Source organism: Crinia signifera, chromosome 4 (assembly GCF_055691185.1).
Source record: "Crinia signifera chromosome 4, ASM5569118v1, whole genome shotgun sequence".
Taxonomy (NCBI): Eukaryota; Metazoa; Chordata; class Amphibia; order Anura; family Myobatrachidae; genus Crinia; species Crinia signifera.
In genome coordinates this window covers 172,510,938-172,536,424 of record NC_139220.1, presented here as the reverse complement: position 1 = coordinate 172,536,424, position 25,487 = coordinate 172,510,938, and the positions used below count along the sequence as shown (strand labels likewise).

At 44.1% G+C, this 25,487-nt stretch overlaps 1 long non-coding RNA gene across 1 annotated transcript; it reads right to left on the bottom strand.

The window, feature by feature from the left end:
* Positions 1-7,689: 7,689 nt before the first annotated feature.
* LOC146072463 (uncharacterized) lies at positions 7,690-8,886 on the bottom strand. The gene is made up of 2 exons (XR_014473138.1): positions 8,805-8,886; positions 7,690-7,867 (listed from the first exon to the last, which is right to left on the bottom strand). It is a non-coding gene; the product is annotated as an uncharacterized LOC146072463 (long non-coding RNA).
* Between the last annotated feature and the right edge of the window lie 16,601 nt (positions 8,887-25,487).

Below are 25,487 nucleotides of genomic sequence, written 5' to 3'. Positions count from 1 at the left end.
GCTAACGCCTTAATGGACGTGTTCCTTGCGCAATACAGATATGGTACGCCATCACAGCCTGTGGGTAAGTGCAGATTCAGCACTCTCACAGAGTGAGATTGCTGTCACTCACACAATGGTGGAGCTGCTAATTCACAGATTTGTGTGCTCATTGGAATACACACATGCAGTCTATGCAACTGAAGGTCTGAGCAGTTATGTGGCGCACTCATCCTAATACTGTAATTACCCGCAATCATCTAAAACTGTCTATACTGTACCTCCGAGTTACTATAGTGTTCATTCTAGCACCTGCCATCTTTGAAAATCCATGCAGTTCCTCTTCCCTGCCTGGGGTGTAGCTGTCTGCTGTAGTGCTTCTAGCACAGTGTGGTCTGTATATCAGCACTGCAAACCAGACCTTTGCTAGAAACACTACAGCAGACAGCAACACCCCAGACAGGTTAGAGAAACTGCATAGGTTTTAAAAGATACCGGGTGCTAGAATAAACACTATTACTAGAACTATCCCACTGAGGGTCCAACATCTTTTACACCCACTACATATATCCATTTAATTTAGTATTCACATGCAGTTACCAAAAACATCTTTTATAATTGCAAAAACGATAATGCTCCCAACTACTATGCATCTACACTTTCTTCTCCTATACGCCTTCATGCTGTTCTGTCTTCCCCGATGCCTACTGCTGTGTGTATTGCCTCTTCTGCACCAATGTGTCTTTCCCCATCTGCGCTGCCCTGTCTTTCCACACAGATGCCACTGGCTTCCCCTCTATTAGTGATACTCTGTCTCCCCCTCCATCCATGCTGCTCTGCCCGCCTCATCCATGACACAGTTTCCCTCCATCTGTGCTGCTCTGTTTTCCCTTTATCCCCTTTGCTCTGAACCCCCTCCCCCATCAGTGCTGTCTTTCCTCCAACTGCTCCTCTGTTTCCCACCCAATCGCATCACTCTTACCTTCCCCAATCTGTGCCACTCTTTTCCACCCATCTGCTTTGTTAGTCCCCCATCAGTGCTGCTTAGCCTTCCTACCATCTACGCATTTCTATTGCTCACCACCCGCACCACACTGTCTCCTACCCCAATCAACACCACTTTTACCCCATCCTCTCGGCTCTGTTTACTGCTCAGACCTTCAGTTGCATAGACTGCATGTGTGTATTCCAATGAGCACACAAATCTGTGAATTAGCAGCTCCACCATTGTGTGAGTGACAGCAATCTCACTCTGTGAGAGTGCTGAATCTGCACTTACCCACAGGCTGTGATGGCGTACCATATCTGTATTGCGCAAGGAACACGTCCATTAAGGCGTTAGCCTTAATGATCGTAATTTCATTGCTTTTTGGCGTTTGAGTGGAAGAGTTACAACAGGTTTCAGAAATGCCAGATCATGTGTAAGAAGCCTTAATGGGACGTGTGAAACCGTAAGGTTTTTTGTCTTTGGAATATATATATATATATATATATATATGTATATATATATATATATATATATATATATAGACAAGATCAGACAGCGGCACTCGAGACAATAACAACGTGAAAAAATTATGTACTGGACTCTGCTGAGTCCAGTACATCATTTTTTCACGTTGTTATAGTCTCTCGAGTGCCGCTGTCTGATCTTGTCTATGCTTCCCATATACTTGGGATAAGCGTGCACCGTGAGCAGTTGCTCATTTTGCCCCTGCTAGTGCCGGACCGTTTGTTGTATATATATATATATATATATATATATATATATATAGATACAGAAGTACCAACACACTCGCCATTCCTAGGAATGGGGTGCAAACAGCACCCACATCCCAGGGTGGGGTGCGGTGGCCTGTGACCACACACTCTAGTAAATACAAACACAGGGGGCCCAGCACTCACTACAACAAACTAACTCACCTTAACATTCAAATAATCAATAAATAAATAATGGGGTTTTAGTTCATGAATTGATCAATGCATTTAAGCTTGCAGCCCATCGCCAAGGGACCCCATTTCACTGCAAGTCCTACACTAACTGGTTTTCTTGGGAACCTGGCACCTGCTTACACATCATAGCTAAAATGAACATGTGTTTTTTCTCTGGGTTAATGCTCAACTGCCAAGTAACATGGCTTTTATAAGGTGAGACAATCCCAAACACAGCACCTGAATTAGTATTAAAGGGGCAGCTGTCACAGGTTTCAGGTAAATGAGCTTATCAAGGGTGCATGAGAAAGCTATGATCACAGTAACAGAGGTTAATTAAAAATCAACCCAAATATATAGATACAGAAGTACCAACACACTCGCCATTCCTAGGAATGGGGTGCAAACAGCACCCACATCCCAGGGTGGGGTGCGGTGGCCTGTGACCACACACTCTAGTAAATACAAACACAGGGGGCCCAGCACTCACTACAACAAACTAACTCACCTTAACATTCAAATAATCAATAAATAAATAATGGGGTTTTAGTTCATGAATTGATCAATGCATTTAAGCTTGCAGCCCATCGCCAAGGGACCCCATTTCACTGCAAGTCCTACACTAACTGGTTTTCTTGGGAACCTGGCACCTGCTTACACATCATAGCTAAAATGAACATGTGTTTTTTCTCTGGGTTAATGCTCAACTGCCAAGTAACATGGCTTTTATAAGGTGAGACAATCCCAAACACAGCACCTGAATTAGTATTAAAGGGGCAGCTGTCACAGGTTTCAGGTAAATGAGCTTATCAAGGGTGCATGAGAAAGCTATGATCACAGTAACAGAGGTTAATTAAAAATCAACCCAAATATATAGATACAGAAGTACCAACACACTCGCCATTCCTAGGAATGGGGTGCAAACAGCACCCACATCCCAGGGTGGGGTGCGGTGGCCTGTGACCACACACTCTAGTAAATACAAACACAGGGGGCCCAGCACTCACTACAACAAACTAACTCACCTTAACATTCAAATAATCAATAAATAAATAATGGGGTTTTAGTTCATGAATTGATCAATGCATTTAAGCTTGCAGCCCATCGCCAAGGGACCCCATTTCACTGCAAGTCCTACACTAACTGGTTTTCTTGGGAACCTGGCACCTGCTTACACATCATAGCTAAAATGAACATGTGTTTTTTCTCTGGGTTAATGCTCAACTGCCAAGTAACATGGCTTTTATAAGGTGAGACAATCCCAAACACAGCACCTGAATTAGTATTAAAGGGGCAGCTGTCACAGGTTTCAGGTAAATGAGCTTATCAAGGGTGCATGAGAAAGCTATGATCACAGTAACAGAGGTTAATTAAAAATCAACCCAAATATATAGATACAGAAGTACCAACACACTCGCCATTCCTAGGAATGGGGTGCAAACAGCACCCACATCCCAGGGTGGGGTGCGGTGGCCTGTGACCACACACTCTAGTAAATACAAACACAGGGGGCCCAGCACTCACTACAACAAACTAACTCACCTTAACATTCAAATAATCAATAAATAAATAATGGGGTTTTAGTTCATGAATTGATCAATGCATTTAAGCTTGCAGCCCATCGCCAAGGGACCCCATTTCACTGCAAGTCCTACACTAACTGGTTTTCTTGGGAACCTGGCACCTGCTTACACATCATAGCTAAAATGAACATGTGTTTTTTCTCTGGGTTAATGCTCAACTGCCAAGTAACATGGCTTTTATAAGGTGAGACAATCCCAAACACAGCACCTGAATTAGTATTAAAGGGGCAGCTGTCACAGGTTTCAGGTAAATGAGCTTATCAAGGGTGCATGAGAAAGCTATGATCACAGTAACAGAGGTTAATTAAAAATCAACCCAAATATATAGATACAGAAGTACCAACACACTCGCCATTCCTAGGAATGGGGTGCAAATATAGACTTGTAAAATGAAGCGGCACTCCAAACGATGTAGCAGTAAAAAGAAAAAGCTCTTTATTGGCAACGTTTCAATACGTGTGTATTATCTTCAGGCTCAAATATACAAGTGATGCAAACAACATTTATAGCGTGCAGGTGTCACATGCGTGAGGGGGAAGGTCTCATGAACCATCCACTCACGCAACAACGTACAGGTGCGGCCAGCCCATTAGAAACAGACCAATCCAAATCTGTTTTCCAGACAGGCCCCCTTATCCCACATATAACAAAAGAAAAAAAGCATATACAAAAAAGTTTACATATGACTCGAGTTAAGATGATTAAAACAGTGGATATACAGTGTACCACCAGTACATATTAAGAGGGTCATATCAGACCCGAAGTGAACATATAAAATTGACACAAAATATATATTTTTTGCAAAAAAAATTACAAAAATTTTTTTTAGACATAAAAAGAAACAAAAAAACAATTAAGCAAATGGGCTGACATATTGTAAGAGATTAGGACCTTGTAAGTATATCGATGTACATAGGTTAATGTATCCGTAATGTGTGCAGACATCATTGTAAACTGCATTATGGGATGTATCAAAGTAACAAACTTTATAGAATTTATAACAAAACCCCCAGGCCTGAATATTCATTCAAGCCCCGCGGCGAAACAGTGCCAAGCTTGGCAATCCAGCGGGCCTCGCATTTTAGAAGTAGTAGACCCCTGTTACCCCCTCTGGGGGACAGGGGAATGTGATCAATCATCCTGTATTTAAATGATGATAGATTGTGGTTATGTTCAAGGAAATGCCGCGCGACCGGCTGGTCGCTCTTTTTCTTCAGGAGTGCATTCCTGATGGATGACCTGTGGGCTGCCATACGTTCCTTAAAGGGACGCTCAGTTTTTCCTATGTATGACAGCCCACAGGGACAAATAATTTGATAGACTGTAAAAGGGGTATTACACGTCAACAAATGTCTGATAGGGATGGATTTACCAGTCTGTGGATGATTAAAAGAAGCACCAGGGATCAGGAATGCACAGGTGGTACATACACACCTTATGCACCCCACCCGGGTACGTTGTTTGTTTGTATTGCTGGAAGAGGCATCTGACTTCACCAAAATGTCCCTAAGGTTGTTGGACCGTTTATAACTTGGAAGAATAGAGGTACGGGACAGTCCCAAATGAGGGTCCGATTGTATCAATGGCCAATGATGTTTAACAATTTGGGTGGTAACAGGGCTGTGTTGGTTATAAGTGGTGACCCATGGGAGTTTGTTGTCGATATTTTTAGGCAAGGGTACAGGGTTAAGAAGGGCGTTACGATCAAGAAGCATGATCTTGTCTTTAGTTGCCTGTAATTCGTTGCGTGGATAACCCCGATGGACAAAACGCTTCACCATCTGATCCATTTGGGTGTTAGCCACTGTTGGGTCAGAAACTATCCTTTTCACCCTAAGTAGTTGCGAGTGTGGCAGACTTCTCACTGTGGGTCTAGGGTGACAACTGTTGTACGCCAATAAATTATTTCTATCAGTCGGTTTAGCGTAAAGACTAGTATGTATAGTCCCGTCCTGGATCTGTAAAAGCACGTCCAGAAAATGTATTTCTGTCTGACTATGCGTATACGTGAATTTTATAGTACTGGACGTCAGATTATGAGAGTCAATTATATTGGCAAGATCACTCGAGGGGCCCTCCCAAAAAATCAGGAGGTCATCTATATAACGATTATATTGGATGATCCTACCTGCAGTCCCGGGGTTGTTGAAAAATAATTCTTGTTCGAATTCGAACATAAAAATGTTGGCATATGAGGGGGCCACCGCCGCCCCCATAGCCACGCCCATGAGCTGCAGGTAATATCGATCCCCATATATGAAAAAAAAATTTGTAAGTATCATGGACATGAGTTCAACAATCAAATTGACATCAGGGCCCTGATAATCAACATTACCATCAAGAAAACGTCTCAGTGCTGCTAGGCCCAGAGGATGCGGGATAGAAGTGTATAATGCACTGACATCAATAGAAAACATCGAAACATTTGTGGTAAATTTAGCCAATTTGGCTATATTATTCAGCAAGGCGGTAGTATCTAGTAGGTATCTGGGGTGTTTTCTGATACACGGTTGTACCAAACTGTCGACATAGATGGATGTCGGTTGCATCAGAGAGCCCCGGGCCGCCACAATGGGACGGCCAGGGGGATCTTCCATGGCTTTGTGTATTTTGGGAATACAGTAAAATTGTGGTACTAACGGATATACAGGTAATAATGCTTTCTTAATTGTTTCAGAAATTATACCAGAGTCCACCGCCTGTTGTAATACATTTTGTAATTCAGTAGTAAACATATTCGTAGGATCACCCCTGAGACAAAGATACGTATTTTTATCATTAAGATGTATCATGACCGAGGCCTCATATTTGTCGACATCCATGATCACTAGTGCTCCGCCCTTGTCGGCAGGACGGAACACCAGCGATCTGTCGTCTGACAAAGTTTTGAGAGCCCTGCGTTCCTCCTTACTGACATTCAATGAAACAGTATCATGCTGATTAATTTTATTGGCAACTTCAAAGTTAGTAACAGAAGTAAAAGTCTGTATGGTAACATTTTGGGACACCGGGTCAAAGGTGGAACGGGGCAGGATTTTACGTAACTGTGGGGGAATATCATCTTTGGGGGGGATATCGGTACTCACAGTCTCGTCAAGTGGGGTGCTGGGTTTGTTAAAGAATTCTTTGAGGCGTAGCTGCCGGGAGAGACGGTGCTGCTCAAGCGACCATTCCAATTCGTTGTGACAAGTGGAAGGAATAAAGGACAGTCCACGAGAAAGTATGCGTGTTTCGGACTCAGTGAGGGTATGCGATGATAAATTAACCACTAGGGTTTTCTGGGCTTCGGTGGTTTGCTTGCTTTCTTGTCGGCGGTTCTGTTGCCCGCGGCGGGTGAAGCGTCGGCACCTCCGAGCCGGGCCCGGGTGGTCACCGCTAAAGGGATGACGGCCTTGCGGTTCCTGGGGTTTCTGGAGGTACGACCACTAGCCTCACTGCTGGAAGAATTGAAATCGGTGGAGCTTTGTTGCTCAGTGGTTTTGGTGTACCCTCGGCGGAAAAAAGGTTTTTTATTCTCATGATCCTTGAATGGATTAGTCCATTGATAAACAGTTTGTAGCTCGTAGTCCTTGTCAACTTTAATTTTTTTCTCTTTCTTAAATTTAATTAAGTCCCGTTTATAGATCTGTATTTGGGAACTTAGGCCCTTATTCTGATCGGTGCGGATATTCCCGCATTCTTACGGTGCGGTCCGCACGCCACGGTGTTTTGCCGCGTGCGGCCATCGTCCGTAGAAACGCCCACGTGTCCTCCGCATTCGGACGGACTCACTCTTTAAGAACAGGGCGTGTTTACGGACGACATACAAACCATGCGTGTGCGGGAGAAACACTCCGATTCTGCACGGTATTACTGAGTATTACAGAGTATGCTCGGAAATACCGCATCCGAACGGGAGCCAAGCGGTGCTACCGCCCGTAAGCGGAGTATTTACGCCAAACAACCCACTATTATGTCAATTCTGCAATACATCACATGACCCACTTATTCAATTACCTATCCTCATAAAAAACAGCTTATTTGGAATTGGAATCAATTAGATGCCAATATATCCTTACAAGCATGCCTAACACATCCATTGCACACATTAACCCTTACAGCAATGTAAGTGCAATGGTTTGTATTACACCCTGTGTAAAAGATTATAAACAATCTACACATATACTGTTTCAAGTGCAAATAAAACCAACAACTGTGAACTTGCATAAAGAATTTATTTTAAATCAACATTAACATAAAAAATAAAATATAAAATATAATAAATCAAAGCAGCAGATCGCGGATGTCCTGCAGGTCTGCTAGAAGGAGCCTTAAATGTTGCTCCGCTCGCAGGACGGCCCCACGCACCCCCTCATCTGCCGGTGTGGTGTCATCTGTGGGCATGTCAAAGGGGCAAAAATTAGTCATGTTATTCATGCATACATTTCACATACTGCGACATAAATTGCACAAATGCTAGGTGACATGTGTGTATATATATATATATCTATCTATGTAGAGAGATAGAGACACACATAGATAAATAGATATGACACATACATATATACATACATGCTAACTTATTTACTACATACTGTCTTTTTTGGCCTCTACCCTTTACTCTGCAGAAGACATAACAGTCATATTGTTTCTTCTCAGTCACAACCCACCCATGACTAACCAATGACAAGCATGTCATGGCCTCCGTCAATAAGAACTTGTCACAATCTGCTCAGTCTAAGTTCAGTGATGGTTCGTGGCATGGGAGTTATGCAAATGTCAGGAATGCACAGTACACATCCTCAAAATCATAATTCTGTCTAAACCAACCTACAATTCTGTGAGGGCAAAAAAACAATCTGAACTACAGGGGGTGTTTAGGTAGAGGAGGCTCCTGGGACACTGGCAACTTCTGACTCCATTCCAAGGTAGGCCGGCCCATACTCCATTTATAGCATACATCCTATAGTTTAGAAATAACATTCACCAACAATATAGATTCCACTATTTGATGGGTCATAATCAACACTTGCAGCAGGTGAATTTCATCCACAAATGATCCACTCATCCCTTTACTCCAGGATCCTGTTTAACTACTACGGTTATGTGGCAGTCAAAATGGAGCTCCAACCCATCCCACAAACCTGTGTAATTCAGAGGTGTCCTGGATGAAAGGGATGCCTTGGACACCCCATCTAACCCGTACCTGTATCTGTAGCTACCCACTTTGGGGTCTATATGAATAGTATGGGCCAAAAATTTGTTATCACCAGTGCTACATAACAAATACCAGTACAACTACTTCATTAATGATGCATTATGTTAACATACCGATCTGATGGTACTCCGGGGCCTGGCACGCCTCCTCCCCCTCGTCATCAGACTCCTCCGGGGCAACCGTGGCCTCCTCAGCCCCCTCCTCCGCCAGCTCCTCTGCCACAATAACCTCCTCCTCCAACTGCTCCTCCACCTCCTCCTCCTCCTCCTCCTCCTCCTCCTCCTCCACCACCACCACCACCTCCTCCACCTCCTCCTCCGCCACCAACACCTCCTCCTCCGCAACCAACTCCGCTTCCACATCCTCCTCCACCACCTCCTCACGCACCTCCTCCTCCTCCACCACCATCTCCTCCTCCTCCACTTCCTCCTCCTCCACCCTTGCCGCCACCTCCTCCTCCGGGTCTTGGGCCTCCTCCTGGCCCAGGGCTGCCTCCGCCTCTTCACGGGCCTGTCGGGCTTGGGCTCGTGCTGTGTGGTAGAAAAAAAAATCATGGTCAATGTCGGGTCATTGGGGCACATGTATTAATCCATAACAAGACATACATGGAAGGGTGATAATGATGGCAAACGATGCAGGAAAGTAGCTCCTTACTGTTCATGGATTCCAAATTGTGACATGTAAATTATTATGTGATTGTTAGTAATTTGTTCACACATTACAACCCAGGCATTTATCAATGTGTAACACATATTAGATCTGGCACATTGTATGCATCAGAATCCTCAATGCTATGGCATTACATATAAAAGCCACATGACTGCATGTTAACCAGGAAGAAGCACACATAACAGTCTATGGACTTTTAAACCCATGGACACCCAGTTATCATGAGACACATTTTATTGTTTATATATGCTATGTTGTAAGTGCGAAATTTCATAGCTAAAATACTCACAATCAGCAATTTCGCTCCTGAGTTGCTGGAGCAGCTGGGGCTGGCGCCTGCGGAGGTCCGACCACCGCCTCTCAAGCTGCCCGAGGGACCTCCGCACCCGAGTGCGGGCATAAATTCGGCGCCCTGCCGCAGCATAGGCCCTCCGCTTATGGCGGTTTGTGATAAACGGCCCCGCACGGCCCAGCCTTGTCTCCATGACGGAGACAAGAACCCTCAGCTCCGCATGTGTGAAGGGTTCTGCCCTTCGTGTCTCCGCCATGTTGACAATGGCATCTATCAACCAATCAGGTGGTGGCATTGGTTGATCACAGTTATTTGTGTTAATAACTTTATTGTTCATCTTTACATGAACAGCGTGTCTGCGCCAACACAAATGGTGACAAATTCGCATGCCTTCAAAACAGTAGTGTTGATGTATGGCAATGAACAAATCTGATATATATAAAACACAGTGTGTATGCACTTAGCAAATCCAATGACGCCTCGCTCCGCCAAGCAACGCGTGCTATAGCTTAGCAACGCCTAGCTGTACTTAGCATTATTTACTCTATGCATCTATGTGTATGCGTACATTTATGTGTAAAAGACACATACACACACTTGCAGGTATCCTGAGACCAGCATTATACACCAGCCCTGCCTGCCTGCCTGCCTGCCTGCCTGCCTGGCTGCCTGCCTGCCTGGCTGCCTGCTCCTTGAAATGTTGAAACATGTGAATAAATTCTAATAGCATATATATATATATATATATATATCTGCAAACAAATCAGACATCAACACATGAAAAAATCCCAAACACATTACAGAATAAATCAATGTACTCACCAGTCATCAGGGATAGTATCAACTACAATAATGAAGATATAACAAACACATAAGATCCCTTGAACAAGGTATAATAATTAGCACCTATATTTAACTTCCCCCAAAACTAAGCACATATGATAAATATCTCCTATTTCTTTGCCATTAGGAGGGCAGGCTGGCTAATTTTCGTGTTGTAACACTGACAACTAACACACTGTACTTATTTGAAGGGGTGATTTTTACAATAATTGGTGTGTTCTGTCAACTCGATAACATGTACCTGAAGTATCTTTGCGCCACAGAGTCCCGCAGCTGGTATCCCCTCCGGCATTCAGGGGCGCGGGATGGGCGCATGGGCGGATCTTGCGGCTCAGATGGTACCTCCCACTCATCAAAGGGTATCTCACGCCGCACAGCAATGTTGTGGAAAAATATACACAGGCCCACGATCCTCGACACCATTTCAGGCGCATATTGTAAGTCACCACCAGTGCGGTGGAGCACTCTAAATCTACCTTTTAAAAGGCCAATTGAGCGCTCCACCACTTGCCTGGTGGCAACATGCGCCCGATTGAATGCCTCCTGTGGGCCCGGTGCTGGGTAGCTGTACGGCGTAAGTAGCCAGGGCGTACATGGGTAACCGGAGTCACCCAGAACCCACGCATCACGGCCTTCCAGCTCTTGGAGTCTTTGCCATATCCCGGTTTGTCGGATGACATGAGAGTCATGGGCACTTCCGGGAAACTTCGAGTTGAAGGCGAGAATCTCCATGGATGGGCCACATACCACCATCACGTTCAGTGAGTGGAACAATTTGCGGTTCCTATATATCTTCTCACTTCGAGATGGAGGCACAAATGGTACATGGGTGCCATCCACAGCCCCTATCACATTAGGGAAGCCAGCAATTTGATGGAAGGCCTGCTGGCTTCTGCGCAGGGTCTCGGTGGCAAATGTCATGGCCATGAAGTGCCCCTTGCGCCTGAACATGGCCGACGTCACACGCCTCAGGATTCGGCAGAAGGCCGGCTGAGATATTCCAGCAAGTACTGCCACTACTTGTTGGAATGATCCTGAGGCGCAGAAATGCAACACCGCCAGCAGCTGTGTGTGAGGCGGAATTGCTGTCGTGATCCCGTGTAGAGGTTCCAGATCGCTCTGAATTAAGGTGAGCAGATCCAGAATTACATGTGGCGGTAACCGGTACCTAGTAAGTACCTCATCATCGGGCATAGCAAACAGAGTCACCCGTGTGCGATAGATTCTAGCACGTCCTGGCCTCCTTGGCCGACGAGTGGGGAGAGCCGCAAGTGCCCTTAGCCTCCTCTCCATGTAGCGCATAATAGCTTCAGCAACCTATAAAGAAATGAACATAAATACTGATGCACCTATGCACATAATGGCCATATCCCACTACAAATAGATTTGTAGCCTTCAATACGTACAATAGATGGCCGCCCCGTGAAATCCCGCAGATCCATTTGACTCTCTAATGATGACACAATAATATGAACTCAATACACACCGTCCAAAACACACAGATAAAGGTGTCAGCATTTTTTGCCGACATCATGTACTATGACACATTTCATCTATTGCTGGGACATGTTGTCCTGCAATAGATGAACCCACACAGGTTGAAGACCTGTGAGTGAAATAGTGAACATGTGACATGTTGCAATAATGATACACCACTTTGCTGGCCCAACAATCTGTAGTCAGTGAGGCAATGGTGCATACATTCATACACTTACATTGTTAATGGATATCATATCTACAAGGAGCATGGAAGAGCTTACCTTAGACCCTGACAAGTCCAGATCTGGAGACAAATGATTCTAGCAGGAAGTCACTATTTATAGGGCTCTCACATGTGTGGTCTATAACAGTAGAGATGAGTATTGCATGACTTGTGGGCTGGATTCTCTAAGGGATTGGGCTACTTTTAGCTTGCACTAAAACGCCACAATACCACAGTAGTCATGAATGAAATGTCATGTCATGCTAGCAAATAGCATGTGTATTGTGCAATAGTCACAGGTGTATCAGAAGATTCTATGCAATGTTAGCATTGGTGACCAGTATTTCATGTAGAACTTTCGCCAGGTTTTACACAATGGAATTTCCGCCACCGTATGCGGCGCGAAAAAACAGCGACGTACGCTCACGCACGGAACGCAGCTGCCGCTGATGTCCGCCAAACAGATTACACAAACAGTATATAAAGGTGTATTAGAAGGTGACAATGTTGTTGCTAACATGTCTGGATCCCAACCAGAGGTGGACCCAGTGCTGCAGCAACTATTTGACCAGATGGACTCCAGCACCACCTATGTGCCACTGCACATGCGGGCAGTGGGTAATGAGGAGGCTGCTGCCCCTTCTACAGCAGGGGAACCTGCACCTGACCATTCTACAGCAGGGCAACCTACACCTGGCCCTTCTGCAGCAGGCCAACCTGCAGCTGGCTCATATCCACCATCAGCAGAATTGTTTGGAACACAACAGGGGACTTCACAAGGTAGTACCATGGCCAGCACTTCAAGTGCAGCGACTGGTGCCAGGGGGCGTGGCCAGGGACGTGGCAAGGGGCGAGCCAGTGCAACAGCGGAACCACCCAAAAAAAATAAGGCATATGAAGCACAGGAGCTGGCCATCCTGGTTCCCCGAGCACGTGATTGGATAGAGTGTCCATCCGAGAAGCTGACACACACACGCAGATGGAAGATTTGGGAACAGATAACGGCAGAGATTAATGAAGTAGCGCCACAAGTTCGTGAGACGGACCATGTGAAGAAGAGGCAAGTTGTTTTGTGATACATGTGGCCAGTAATAGCCAAGTAATGATTGAATTGATGCTTAGATGCATTTAGCAAATGGGCCGTGAGGTTGTTACGATACACATACATTATTGCCATGTTATTTCGTTGAGAGTTAGAGTAGGGTGATTGTGAATGTGTATTGTAACGGTTGATATCATAGTTGCATGTAATATTATATATGGGACATTAATCACATGTTGTAATATGTAGCACAGAGCAATGGCTGCAACAGCTAACATTGGGAGTGACATGTATTAATATGTCAACTTACATTGCAGGTGGCAGGACTTCAAAACCAACCTGAAGAGGAAGATGACCAAGCGGTGGGAACACAGCCAGACATCTGGGGCCGGCCCCATGCCATCAGGGCTAGAGCTCACCCCCCTGGAGGTGATGGCCGAGAGCTGTATATCAGTTGAGGAGATCAGGGGGGTGAGCACGATGGATAGCGAGGCCCCAGCTGAAGTGTTTGCGTCTTTTCTGGAAGGTAAATATTGGTCATGCCATAAACTTGTGCAAGTAATTATCGTAGAATGTCTCCTAATTGTGTTTATCTTTTCCCACAGACACCCCACCGCTTGGTGACGACTCTGTTCAGGAGGTGGAGGAGTCCGTGCCACCTGGCCCCAGAGGTAGGCCTGTGCAGCAGCAGGCATCGGCCCAAGCCGATTTGGGCGCCTTGGCCCAGGTGCTTGGGGACATCAACCAGCAGGGAGACTTGGCATCAGAACGGGTGCGTAGGACCGAGGAGATCCTGGCGAGCTTGGTCAGCACCCAGCAGTCCATGGCTGCGAGCATGCAGGCCATGGCTGCAAGTGCTCAGGTGCTGGCCGAGCAAGCCACCCGCCAAAATGATCTCCTCCTCCACCATAATGAGCTTATGGTGGAGCTGGTTACCAGCAACAGGGTCCTAATGGCATCCGTTTCTGGTGCATTACCACCGGCAACACTCCCTGCTGGCAGGAGGGGTAGACCAGCCAACCCCTCCACATCATCTGCTCCACCTGCCCCAGCATCTGGCCGTCCCCGAAGAGCTGCTGCACAGGCCAAGGAGCCTACCAAGGCCAAACGTGGTCGGAAATGAACTTGTGGCTGCATTAATCTCCGCCGTTATGTGTTCCCAAATCTTCCATTGTGCTGTGTGTGTCAGCTTCTTGTGTCCAATCACGTGCTGAGGGTAACCAGCTGAGCCCTTGCTTCATATGTCCTTTGTGGTTCCCCTGTTGCCCTCTTTTGCCTGCCATTACTGTCAGCTGTACTTGAAGTGATGGCCATGGTACTATCTTGTGAAGTCCCCGGTTGTGTTCCAAATGATTCTGCTGATGGTGCATATGAGCCAGCTGCAGGTTGGCCTGCTGCAGAAGGGCCAGGTGTAGGGTGCCCTGCTGTTGAATGGTCAGGTGCAGCTTGCCCTGCTGTAGAAGGGCCAGCAGCCTCCTCATTTCCCACTGGCTGCATGTGCAGTGGCACATAGGAGGTGCTGGAGTCCATCTGTGTGCAATTATATTTGTTTTGTATTATTATTTATTTTGCTGCATTCCTGCCATGTTGTTTATTGTTTGTATGTATTATTTTATGGTCATTGCATCACACTGGCATTGACTGTGACATGAATATAAATAAATGTGTTTACTTTACCCAAAATGTGTGGTTTCATGAGTACATGTCAAATACACATGTGTATTGCTAGTATTAATATTCTGTCATGTCCATTGTTAGCAGTTTGAAAGTGTCTGACAAGTACAGCATATGTGGGGGACTAGTAAGGTTTCCTTGAAGCAGCAATGGTTTCAATTAAAGCACTGACAAGCGGCCTATTAGTGAGTAATGAGTAAAGGAGTAGATTCTATTGGGTTCAGGTGTTAATGGTTGTAGTCATTAGGCGTACGTTCGCCTACCGCATGAACGAGTGGTGTCCGCAAAGCAATAGTACACTTGTGGACACCGCACATTTCTGCCCTTTTTGATCGCGTGCATTCGGAGTGGTTTCCGAATGTACGCCCCCCAACATAAGTGTACTCCCCCGTGTCCGCCTATGTTTCCGCCCCGTTTTGCCCACTTTGAAACTACGCCCATGTGTCATTCCGCATGACGCCCATAATACGCCCCTATTTCCCGAATGATAGCGGTGAACAGTTCTGGACGGGATCTGGCCGAACTGGTACCGAGTCAAGGCGTGGCACATGCGCGTTGCGTTCTCCACGCATGCGCAGACGCCGTAAAGACGCGATCCGAAAGTATGCGGTAAAGTCCGCGTCAATCAGAATAAGGGCCTTAGTTTCTCATACCAATTGGTAGAGGTATCATTGAGCAGGTTAGGCTTATGGATAGCCTCAAAAGCCGCAATCTTCTCCTTACAGTCACGTACCTCCTTTGATGAATGCTCGATGATGAGAAGCATCCAATCAAGGGAGCATTTATTTGCGATAGCTACCCACTTACGGCAAAAGCTGGCATCATACTTGCCGATGGTAGGTGCATTTCTAATTCTTAGCCCTCTTGGTATTTTGCTCGCCCGGTGATATTCACTCAAAGATAGAGCGTGGTACAGGTAATCGGTCTCCCGCTTGCTGAGTTTCACCAATTCACGGAAGGTGTCTTCTAGCGGGACCGCTTCATCTAGTTCACTGAGGTGATGACGTAGGAGTATATTCTCCGCCTCTGTATCCGTGAAACTAAATGTTTCGCCACACGGGTAAATGGTTCTGGAAAAACCAGCTGAGGTAGTGTCCGTGCTCGGTGTCAGGTCAGCCATGTTGCACACAGAACACCACAGTGCGTGCGGAAAGTGCAGGTGATGTGAGTGACGGCTTAAATTCAGCTGTGCAGGACAAAGACGTTGGACACCTGAGTCATTACAGGTGGGGGTGCCTCTTGCAGGGAGTGATACGCTGTAGCCTTCCACTCCAATATAGACTTTCTGCGGGGCTGGGCACTCCTCCTATAGATCAGTTGCTGCGTTGTGTGCCTTCAACAGGTAGAATATAGACTTGTAAAATGAAGCGGCACTCCAAACGATGTAGCAGTAAAAAGAAAAAGCTCTTTATTGGCAACGTTTCAATACGTGTGTATTATCTTCAGGCTCAAATATACAAGTGATGCAAACAACATTTATAGCGAGCAGGTGTCACATGCGTGAGGGGGAAGGTCTCATGAACCATCCACTCACGCAACAACGTACAGGTGCGGCCAGCCCATTAGAAACAGACCAATCCAAATCTGTTTTCCAGACAGGCCCCCTTATCCCACATATAACAAAAGAAAAAAAGCATATACAAAAAAGTTTACATATGACTCGAGTTAAGATGATTAAAACAGTGGATATACAGTGTACCACCAGTACATATTAAGAGGGTCATATCAGACCCGAAGTGAACATATAAAATTGACACAAAATATATATTTTTTGCAAAAAAAATTACAAAAAATTTTTTTAGACATAAAAAGAAACAAAAAAACAATTAAGCAAATGGGCTGACATATTGTAAGAGATTAGGACCTTGTAAGTATATCGATGTACATAGGTTAATGTATCCGTAATGTGTGCAGACATCATTGTAAACTGCATTATGGGATGTATCAAAGTAACAAACTTTATAGAATTTATAACAAAACCCCCAGGCCTGAATATGTCAGCCCATTTGCTTAATTGTTTTTTTGTTTCTTTTTATGTCTAAAAAAAATTTTTGTAATTTTTTTTGCAAAAAATATATATTTTGTGTCAATTTTATATGTTCACTTCGGGTCTGATATGACCCTCTTAATATGTACTGGTGGTACACTGTATATCCACTGTTTTAATCATCTTAACTCGAGTCATATGTAAACTTTTTTGTATATGCTTTTTTTCTTTTGTTATATGTGGGATAAGGGGGCCTGTCTGGAAAACAGATTTGGATTGGTCTGTTTCTAATGGGCTGGCCGCACCTGTACGTTGTTGCGTGAGTGGATGGTTCATGAGACCTTCCCCCTCACGCATGTGACACCTGCACGCTATAAATGTTGTTTGCATCACTTGTATATTTGAGCCTGAAGATAATACACACGTATTGAAACGTTGCCAATAAAGAGCTTTTTCTTTTTACTGCTACATCGTTTGGAGTGCCGCTTCATTTTACAAGTCTATATTCTACCTGTTGAAGGCACACAACGCAGCAACTGATCTATAGGAGGAGTGCCCAGCCCCGCAGAAAGTCTATATTGGAGTGGAAGGCTACGGCGTATCACTCCCTGCAAGAGGCACCCCCACCTGTAATGACTCAGGTGTCCAACGTCTTTGTCCTGCACAGCTGAATTTAAGCCGTCACTCACATCACCTGCACTTTCCGCACGCACTGTGGTGTTCTGTGTGCAACATGGCTGACCTGACACCGAGCACGGACACTACCTCAGCTGGTTTTTCCAGAACCATTTACCCGTGTGGCGAAACATTTAGTTTCACGGATACAGAGGCGGAGAATATACTCCTACGTCATCACCTCAGTGAACTAGATGAAGCGGTCCCGCTAGAAGACACCTTCCGTGAATTGGTGAAACTCAGCAAGCGGGAGACCGATTACCTGTACCACGCTCTATCTTTGAGTGAATATCACCGGGCGAGCAAAATACCAAGAGGGCTAAGAATTAGAAATGCACCTACCATCGGCAAGTATGATGCCAGCTTTTGCCGTAAGTGGGTAGCTATCGCAAATAAATGCTCCCTTGATTGGATGCTTCTCATCATCGAGCATTCATCAAAGGAGGTACGTGAATGTAAGGAGAAGATTGCGGCTTTTGAGGCTATCCATAAGCCTAACCTGCTCAATGATACCTCTACCAATTGGTATGAGAAACTAAGTTCCCAAATACAGATCTATAAACGGGACTTAATTAAATTTAAGAAAGAGAAAAAAATTAAAGTTGACAAGGACTACGAGCTACAAACTGTTTATCAATGGACTAATCCATTCAAGGATCATGAGAATAAAAAACCTTTTTTCCGCCGAGGGTACACCAAAACCACTGAGCAACAAAGCTCCACCGATTTCAATTCTTCCAGCAGTGAGGCTAGTGGTCGTACCTCCAGAAACCCCAGGAACCGCAAGGCCGTCATCCCTTTAGCGGTGACCACCCGGGCCCGGCTCGGAGGTGCCGACGCTTCACCCGCCGCGGGCAACAGAACCGCCGACAAGAAAGCAAGCAAACCACCGAAGCCCAGAAAACCCTAGTGGTTAATTTATCATCGCATACCCTCACTGAGTCCGAAACACGCATACTTTCTCGTGGACTGTCCTTTATTCCTTCCACTTGTCACAACGAATTGGAATGGTCGCTTGAGCAGCACCGTCTCTCCCGGCAGCTACGCCTCAAAGAATTCTTTAACAAACCCAGCACCCCACTTGACGAGACTGTGAGTACCGATATCCCCCCCAAAGATGATATTCCCCCACAGTTACGTAAAATCCTGCCCCGTTCCACCTTTGACCCGGTGTCCCAAAATGTTACCATACAGACTTTTACTTCTGTTACTAACTTTGAAGTTGCCAATAAAATTAATCAGCATGATACTGTTTCATTGAATGTCAGTAAGGAGGAACGCAGGGCTCTCAAAACTTTGTCAGACGACAGATCGCTGGTGTTCCGTCCTGCCGACAAGGGCGGAGCACTAGTGATCATGGATGTCGACAAATATGAGGCCTCGGTCATGATACATCTTAATGATAAAAATACGTATCTTTGTCTCAGGGGTGATCCTACGAATATGTTTACTACTGAATTACAAAATGTATTACAACAGGCGGTGGACTCTGGTATAATTTCTGAAACAATTAAGAAAGCATTATTACCTGTATATCCGTTAGTACCACAATTTTACTGTATTCCCAAAATACACAAAGCCATGGAAGATCCCCCTGGCCGTCCCATTGTGGCGGCCCGGGGCTCTCTGATGCAACCGACATCCATCTATGTCGACAGTTTGGTACAACCGTGTATCAGAAAACACCCCAGATACCTACTAGATACTACCGCCTTGCTGAATAATATAGCCAAATTGGCTAAATTTACCACAAATGTTTCGATGTTTTCTATTGATGTCAGTGCATTATACACTTCTATCCCGCATCCTCTGGGCCTAGCAGCACTGAGACGTTTTCTTGATGGTAATGTTGATTATCAGGGCCCTGATGTCAATTTGATTGTTGAACTCATGTCCATGATACTTACAAAATTTTTTTTCATATATGGGGATCGATATTACCTGCAGCTCATGGGCGTGGCTATGGGGGCGGCGGTGGCCCCCTCATATGCCAACATTTTTATGTTCGAATTCGAACAAGAATTATTTTTCAACAACCCCGGGACTGCAGGTAGGATCATCCAATATAATCGTTATATAGATGACCTCCTGATTTTTTGGGAGGGCCCCTCGAGTGATCTTGCCAATATAATTGACTCTCATAATCTGACGTCCAGTACTATAAAATTCACGTATACGCATAGTCAGACAGAAATACATTTTCTGGACGTGCTTTTACAGATCCAGGACGGGACTATACATACTAGTCTTTACGCTAAACCGACTGATAGAAATAATTTATTGGCGTACAACAGTTGTCACCCTAGACCCACAGTGAGAAGTCTGCCACACTCGCAACTACTTAGGGTGAAAAGGATAGTTTCTTACCCAACAGTGGCTAACACCCAAATGGATCAGATGGTGAAGCGTTTTGTCCATCGGGGTTATCCACGCAACGAATTACAGGCAACTAAAGACAAGATCATGCTTCTTGATCGTAACGCCCTTCTTAACCCTGTACCCTTGCCTAAAAATATCGACAACAAACTCCCATGGGTCACCACTTATAACCAACACAGCCCTGTTACCACCCAAATTGTTAAACATCATTGGCCATTGATACAATCGGACCCTCATTTGGGACTGTCCCGTACCTCTATTCTTCCAAGTTATAAACGGTCCAAAAACCTTAGGGACATTTTGGTGAAGTCAGATGCCTCTTCCAGCAATACAAACAAACAACGTACCCGGGTGGGGTGCATAAGGTGTGTATGTACCACCTGTGCATTCCTGATCCCTGGTGCTTCTTTTAATCATCCACAGACTGGTAAATCCATCCCTATCAGACATTTGTTGACGTGTAATACCCCTTTTACAGTCTATCAAATTATTTGTCCCTGTGGGCTGTCATACATAGGAAAAACTGAGCGTCCCTTTAAGGAACGTATGGCAGCCCACAGGTCATCCATCAGGAATGCACTCCTGAAGAAAAAGAGCGACCAGCCGGTCGCGCGGCATTTCCTTGAACATAACCACAATCTATCATCACTTAAATACAGGATGATTGATCACATTCCCCTGTCCCCCAGAGGGGGTAACAGGGGTCTACTACTTCTAAAATGCGAGGCCCGCTGGATTGCCAAGCTTGGCACTGTTTCGCCGCGGGGCTTGAATGAATATTCAGGCCTTGGGGTTTTGTTATAAATTCTATAAAGTTTGTTACTTTGATACATCCCATAATGCAGTTTACAATGATGTCTGCACACATTACGGATACATTAACCTATGTACATCGATATACTTACAAGGTCCTAATCTCTTACAATATGTCAGCCCATTTGCTTAATTGTTTTTTTGTTTCTTTTTATGTCTAAAAAAAATTTTTGTAATTTTTTTTGCAAAAAATATATATTTTGTGTCAATTTTATATGTTCACTTCGGGTCTGATATGACCCTCTTAATATGTACTGGTGGTACACTGTATATCCACTGTTTTAATCATCTTAACTCGAGTCATATGTAAACTTTTTTGTATATGCTTTTTTTCTTTTGTTATATGTGGGATAAGGGGGCCTGTCTGGAAAACAGATTTGGATTGGTCTGTTTCTAATGGGCTGGCCGCACCTGTACGTTGTTGCGTGAGTGGATGGTTCATGAGACCTTCCCCCTCACGCATGTGACACCTGCACGCTATAAATGTTGTTTGCATCACTTGTATATTTGAGCCTGAAGATAATACACACGTATTGAAACGTTGCCAATAAAGAGCTTTTTCTTTTTACTGCTACATCGTTTGGAGTGCCGCTTCATTTTACAAGTCTATATTCTACCTGTTGAAGGCACACAACGCAGCAACTGATCTATAGGAGGAGTGCCCAGCCCCGCAGAAAGTCTATATATATATATATATATATTTCTCTTTCAGCAGTTGATCCTTTTACCCAACTCTAAGGGAAATTATCCCCGAAAATCCAATTGCATCCTCTAATAAAATCTGCCAGTACGTTTTAAAATCTTTCAACACAACTCTTTCTCTCTTTATCACCAATGTGTTTATGTATGTGACAACATTTTTTTTAACCTCTTATTTCGCAATTTGGTGGGCATCTCCTTATCAGAAACAACAAAATAAAGATAGTAGGAGTTCCCACATTTAAAAAACAAATTGTGTATGCAATAACTAAATATCCAGATCTCCCAGATAGGAGTGCATCCGCCTACAACTGTCTTTTTTTCTTTCTTGTTTTTTGAATACCTGTGTCAGAACCAAGGTAATTCCAGGCACTTCCTGGTTCTGATGGAGAAAAGGGGATTTAGAAGAATAAACTTAGCGCTAATATGATAGGGGTCCGTCTGTTCTGAGTAGTGACATATGTCCCCTGATCCCAGAAAGAATTAAGTTACAAAAGGATAAAGGTAAACTCTGAACTGGGAGCTCCTCTTATGGAAACCTTAGGATATGTAAATTTAATTAAATTTCAGAATACTCCCCTTCTCTGATGTATTTGATTGATAATTCTTCAATCGGGGGTCTTTGATGTTTTCTCTCGTTTTCTCAGTTTTTCCTCGACATTTGTGCAGAAAGGGGAAACAGAAAAAAGGCAAATGTGTAGAATGGTCTTTAACCGTTAAGGTTGTAATATTGTTGAGTCAACCAATCATGTACCAGGACTCACTTTTTAACATACTGAAACATACACATAGAGGTATCTTTTAAAAAATGGGTAGCGTACCCTTACTCACGATGAAATAGGGAGTTTCACATACGTAGCAGTTTCTTTAAATATTGTTCAATTTATTTGAAGATACATGAATATAAAAATACGTAAAACTGCTCAGTTCCGAGAGTGAAAGAAGTGACGATGTGGGGCCAATGCACCTGTTAGGGGATCCGGATCCAAATCCCATGCGGGCCACCACTTCTCCACTTACCACCTCCTCAATGGGTTCCTTGCAGATGGGTATCCACTAGAATCAACATGTTTTGAGATTAGAATATCTTCCTCAGGGCTCTGGCTAGTGAAGACAGACTGGTTTATTTATCCTGGTATAAGCTCCTCCTTTTCTGGCTCTCCATAACCGGAAGTTCTCTAAACCTACATAAAAACATATAATTATATAAAGGAAAGTATCTCCAAATGTTTGTGGTTCTAAAATAAAATTTTCCAATCTATCATGAAGTCCACCATGCAGTAAGAGATGGCAACGGCTTTCTTCTTCACGTGCCGCGTCTGGCACGTATTGCCGCAACTTCCGGTTTCTCAACTTCCGGTTTCTGTGGAAGGCACATGGAGGATGTCGGGTATTAGCTGGAAAGCACGTGGAGGACGTCAAACGTTACTCTCAACGGCGTTCTCTCTATGTCCATGTGTTTGAGCCAGCTTTGATTTTCCAAAAAGCTCATATGTGCTTGTAGTTCACTACAATATGAATAGTCATTATTTAAATATATGCAGCATAATGAAAAACAATTTATATGATTAAGATGGATAATAGTATAAAAAATCAAGTACAACCATATCTTGTAAAAAATCTTAAATACAGGAAATATAATAAATATAATGAAAAAATCGGGAAATATACAATAAAATTATTGGGTTTCAATCGTCTTAAAAATATTGAAATGTAGTGGGGACATCTAATGGATATTTATATCGGCTCAGAGAAACCATTTTAATTCAAAGTCATGGTTTAACCCTAAAGGGGCAAGGGTTTTGAAGTTATAAATACGTTTCATTTCCGCTCTGGCCAAATTTTGTTCTATGTTTCTGTTCCGCCAATTGTTGGTAATTTTTTTGTATTCCAACAAATCTCTTTATGGAATTGATACAACAGTGATGAATCTCCTTAAAATGGCTGGAAAGATAGTGTGTCAATATGCCTTTCTTAATTTACGGAGGTGTTCCGAAATCCATATTTCACCATATAAATTATATTTGAAGTGTCACAAGTGATGAAATCTTTGATCTTCAAATGGACCTGATTGATAATTACTTCTGTAGTATTTGAATTTTCAGTTTTAAAATTTTTGCACCCAATACAAAGACCGCACCGATGGAACCCCTTTGTCCTAATTGAGTTCCTTTTATCCTCTGGTAAGGCACTCCTCACTAGATGGTTTTTCAAATTAGTGGATTTGCGGTAGATGAATTTCAGTCTATTTGGTATTAAATTCTAAAGAATTTAATACCAAATAGACTGAAATTCATTGGATCCTGCTGTAATATATGCCAAATGCTTGGAAATTACTTTCTCTATTTTTTTTTGTGTTTTTTTTATCGAATTGGGTGAAAAATGCGAATTGTAGTGTTTTTGATTCATCTCCCTGGACATGTTCTTTTTTCGTTCTGAGAGTCCTTTTTTTCTTTTTGTTGTATTTCTTCAATGACCGTATCTAAGGAGGTTATTCTGATCGGAGCGGCCAAACGTGCGTACGTTCGCTATTAACGTACGCTCTCCGTACGCGGACGTTGGGGTTAAGTCCACCCACAAATCAGCCGCATACGTACGGCCAGAAACAACGTCGAAGGGGAGTGGCGTACAATTGAGCGTACGCCAACGTACACAGACGGATCAGCCCCTAGACTCCGACAACTGGCATACAACAGAGCGTACGCCACCGTTTACGGACATCTCTCGTCCGTCTTCCCGCCGACTTCTTGCGCAAATCTGAGCGTACGCCAGCTTGCACGGACGGGTCGCTATTGTTTTCAATGGAAAACTCAGCTTATGTCACCGCTCGTGAGAGTGAGCGTACGTCCGTGTACGCTGGCATACCCTGGCATACCCTTTCAACTATAATTCTGACAATTAATTAATTATTGTACTTGTTATTCAATTATTGTTTTCTATTAACTCAATTGAAGATTGTGTGCAAAATAGTGGGCATGGGCTTAAAACATTGCTGAAACATACTTTGTAGGTGTTAGATGTGGTTTATGTTATTGTATCATAAATACAAAACCTATGTTTGTATTAGAGTGAACACGTTGACACATGTCGACTTGTGTAGATTGACTGTGCTACTGTGTAAAGTCTATGAAAGCACGTAGTGAATGTGTATAACTTTAACAAATACCTACCTTAGCATATATAAGCAGGTCTTAAAAAGATTCTTACCTTAAATTAAACAAACCTTTAAATGTCGAGAAGTATAGAAAGATAAGCTTCCAATGTGTTTGAGTGCTGTGTGTGGCTTGCAGGTAGTGAAATCATGGTTTGGACTTAATAGACTGCAGCATTGCTTATTACATTCAGGTGTATGTGTTTGAGTAGTAATCTGCGTAAATTAGCAAACCCAGGCGCACGCTGGCATGCGGTATCTGTAGGGGTGGTCTGAGCTGGCGGTTGGCGGCCGCCTGTTTTGTGTCCGAAATGAACGGTGCTTTAGCCGATCGTGCGGTAGTAGCACCGTTCATTTTTGGTGCACACCCCCGTGTACTCCCATATTTACGCCCATTTTCCCTCATTATTTCGTCCGCTCCCCTCAACACGCCCCTATGCCGCCCCCAATGCCCGTACTCTCGCGTACAGGTTTTTTCGCACGGAGAGACCCGTCCGTAAGCGTTGTGGAGTGTTCGCGCCTGCGCATTGGCGATTGTACGCATGCGCAGATCATGAAAAACCCCGGAACGTACGCGTACGGCCCGGCCGCACCAACCAGAATAAGGCCCTAAGTCTCTTTCTTGGTATCACTTTATTAGGAATTCTTCTTTCAATTTTGTATTTTGTATCCTTAAGGTCTCTTGGTTGCTGCAATTTCTTTTAAGTTGTAAAAACTGACTCTTGGGTACGCCTTTTAGCCAGGGACGATGGTGCTGACTGTCGATAGGGATAAATGTATTTACGTCTGTGGGTTTATGGAAAGCCTTGGTGTGTATAATTTGCTTAGCTCAAAGGTAAATTTTATGTTATGAAGGTGGTTGTTTAAGGA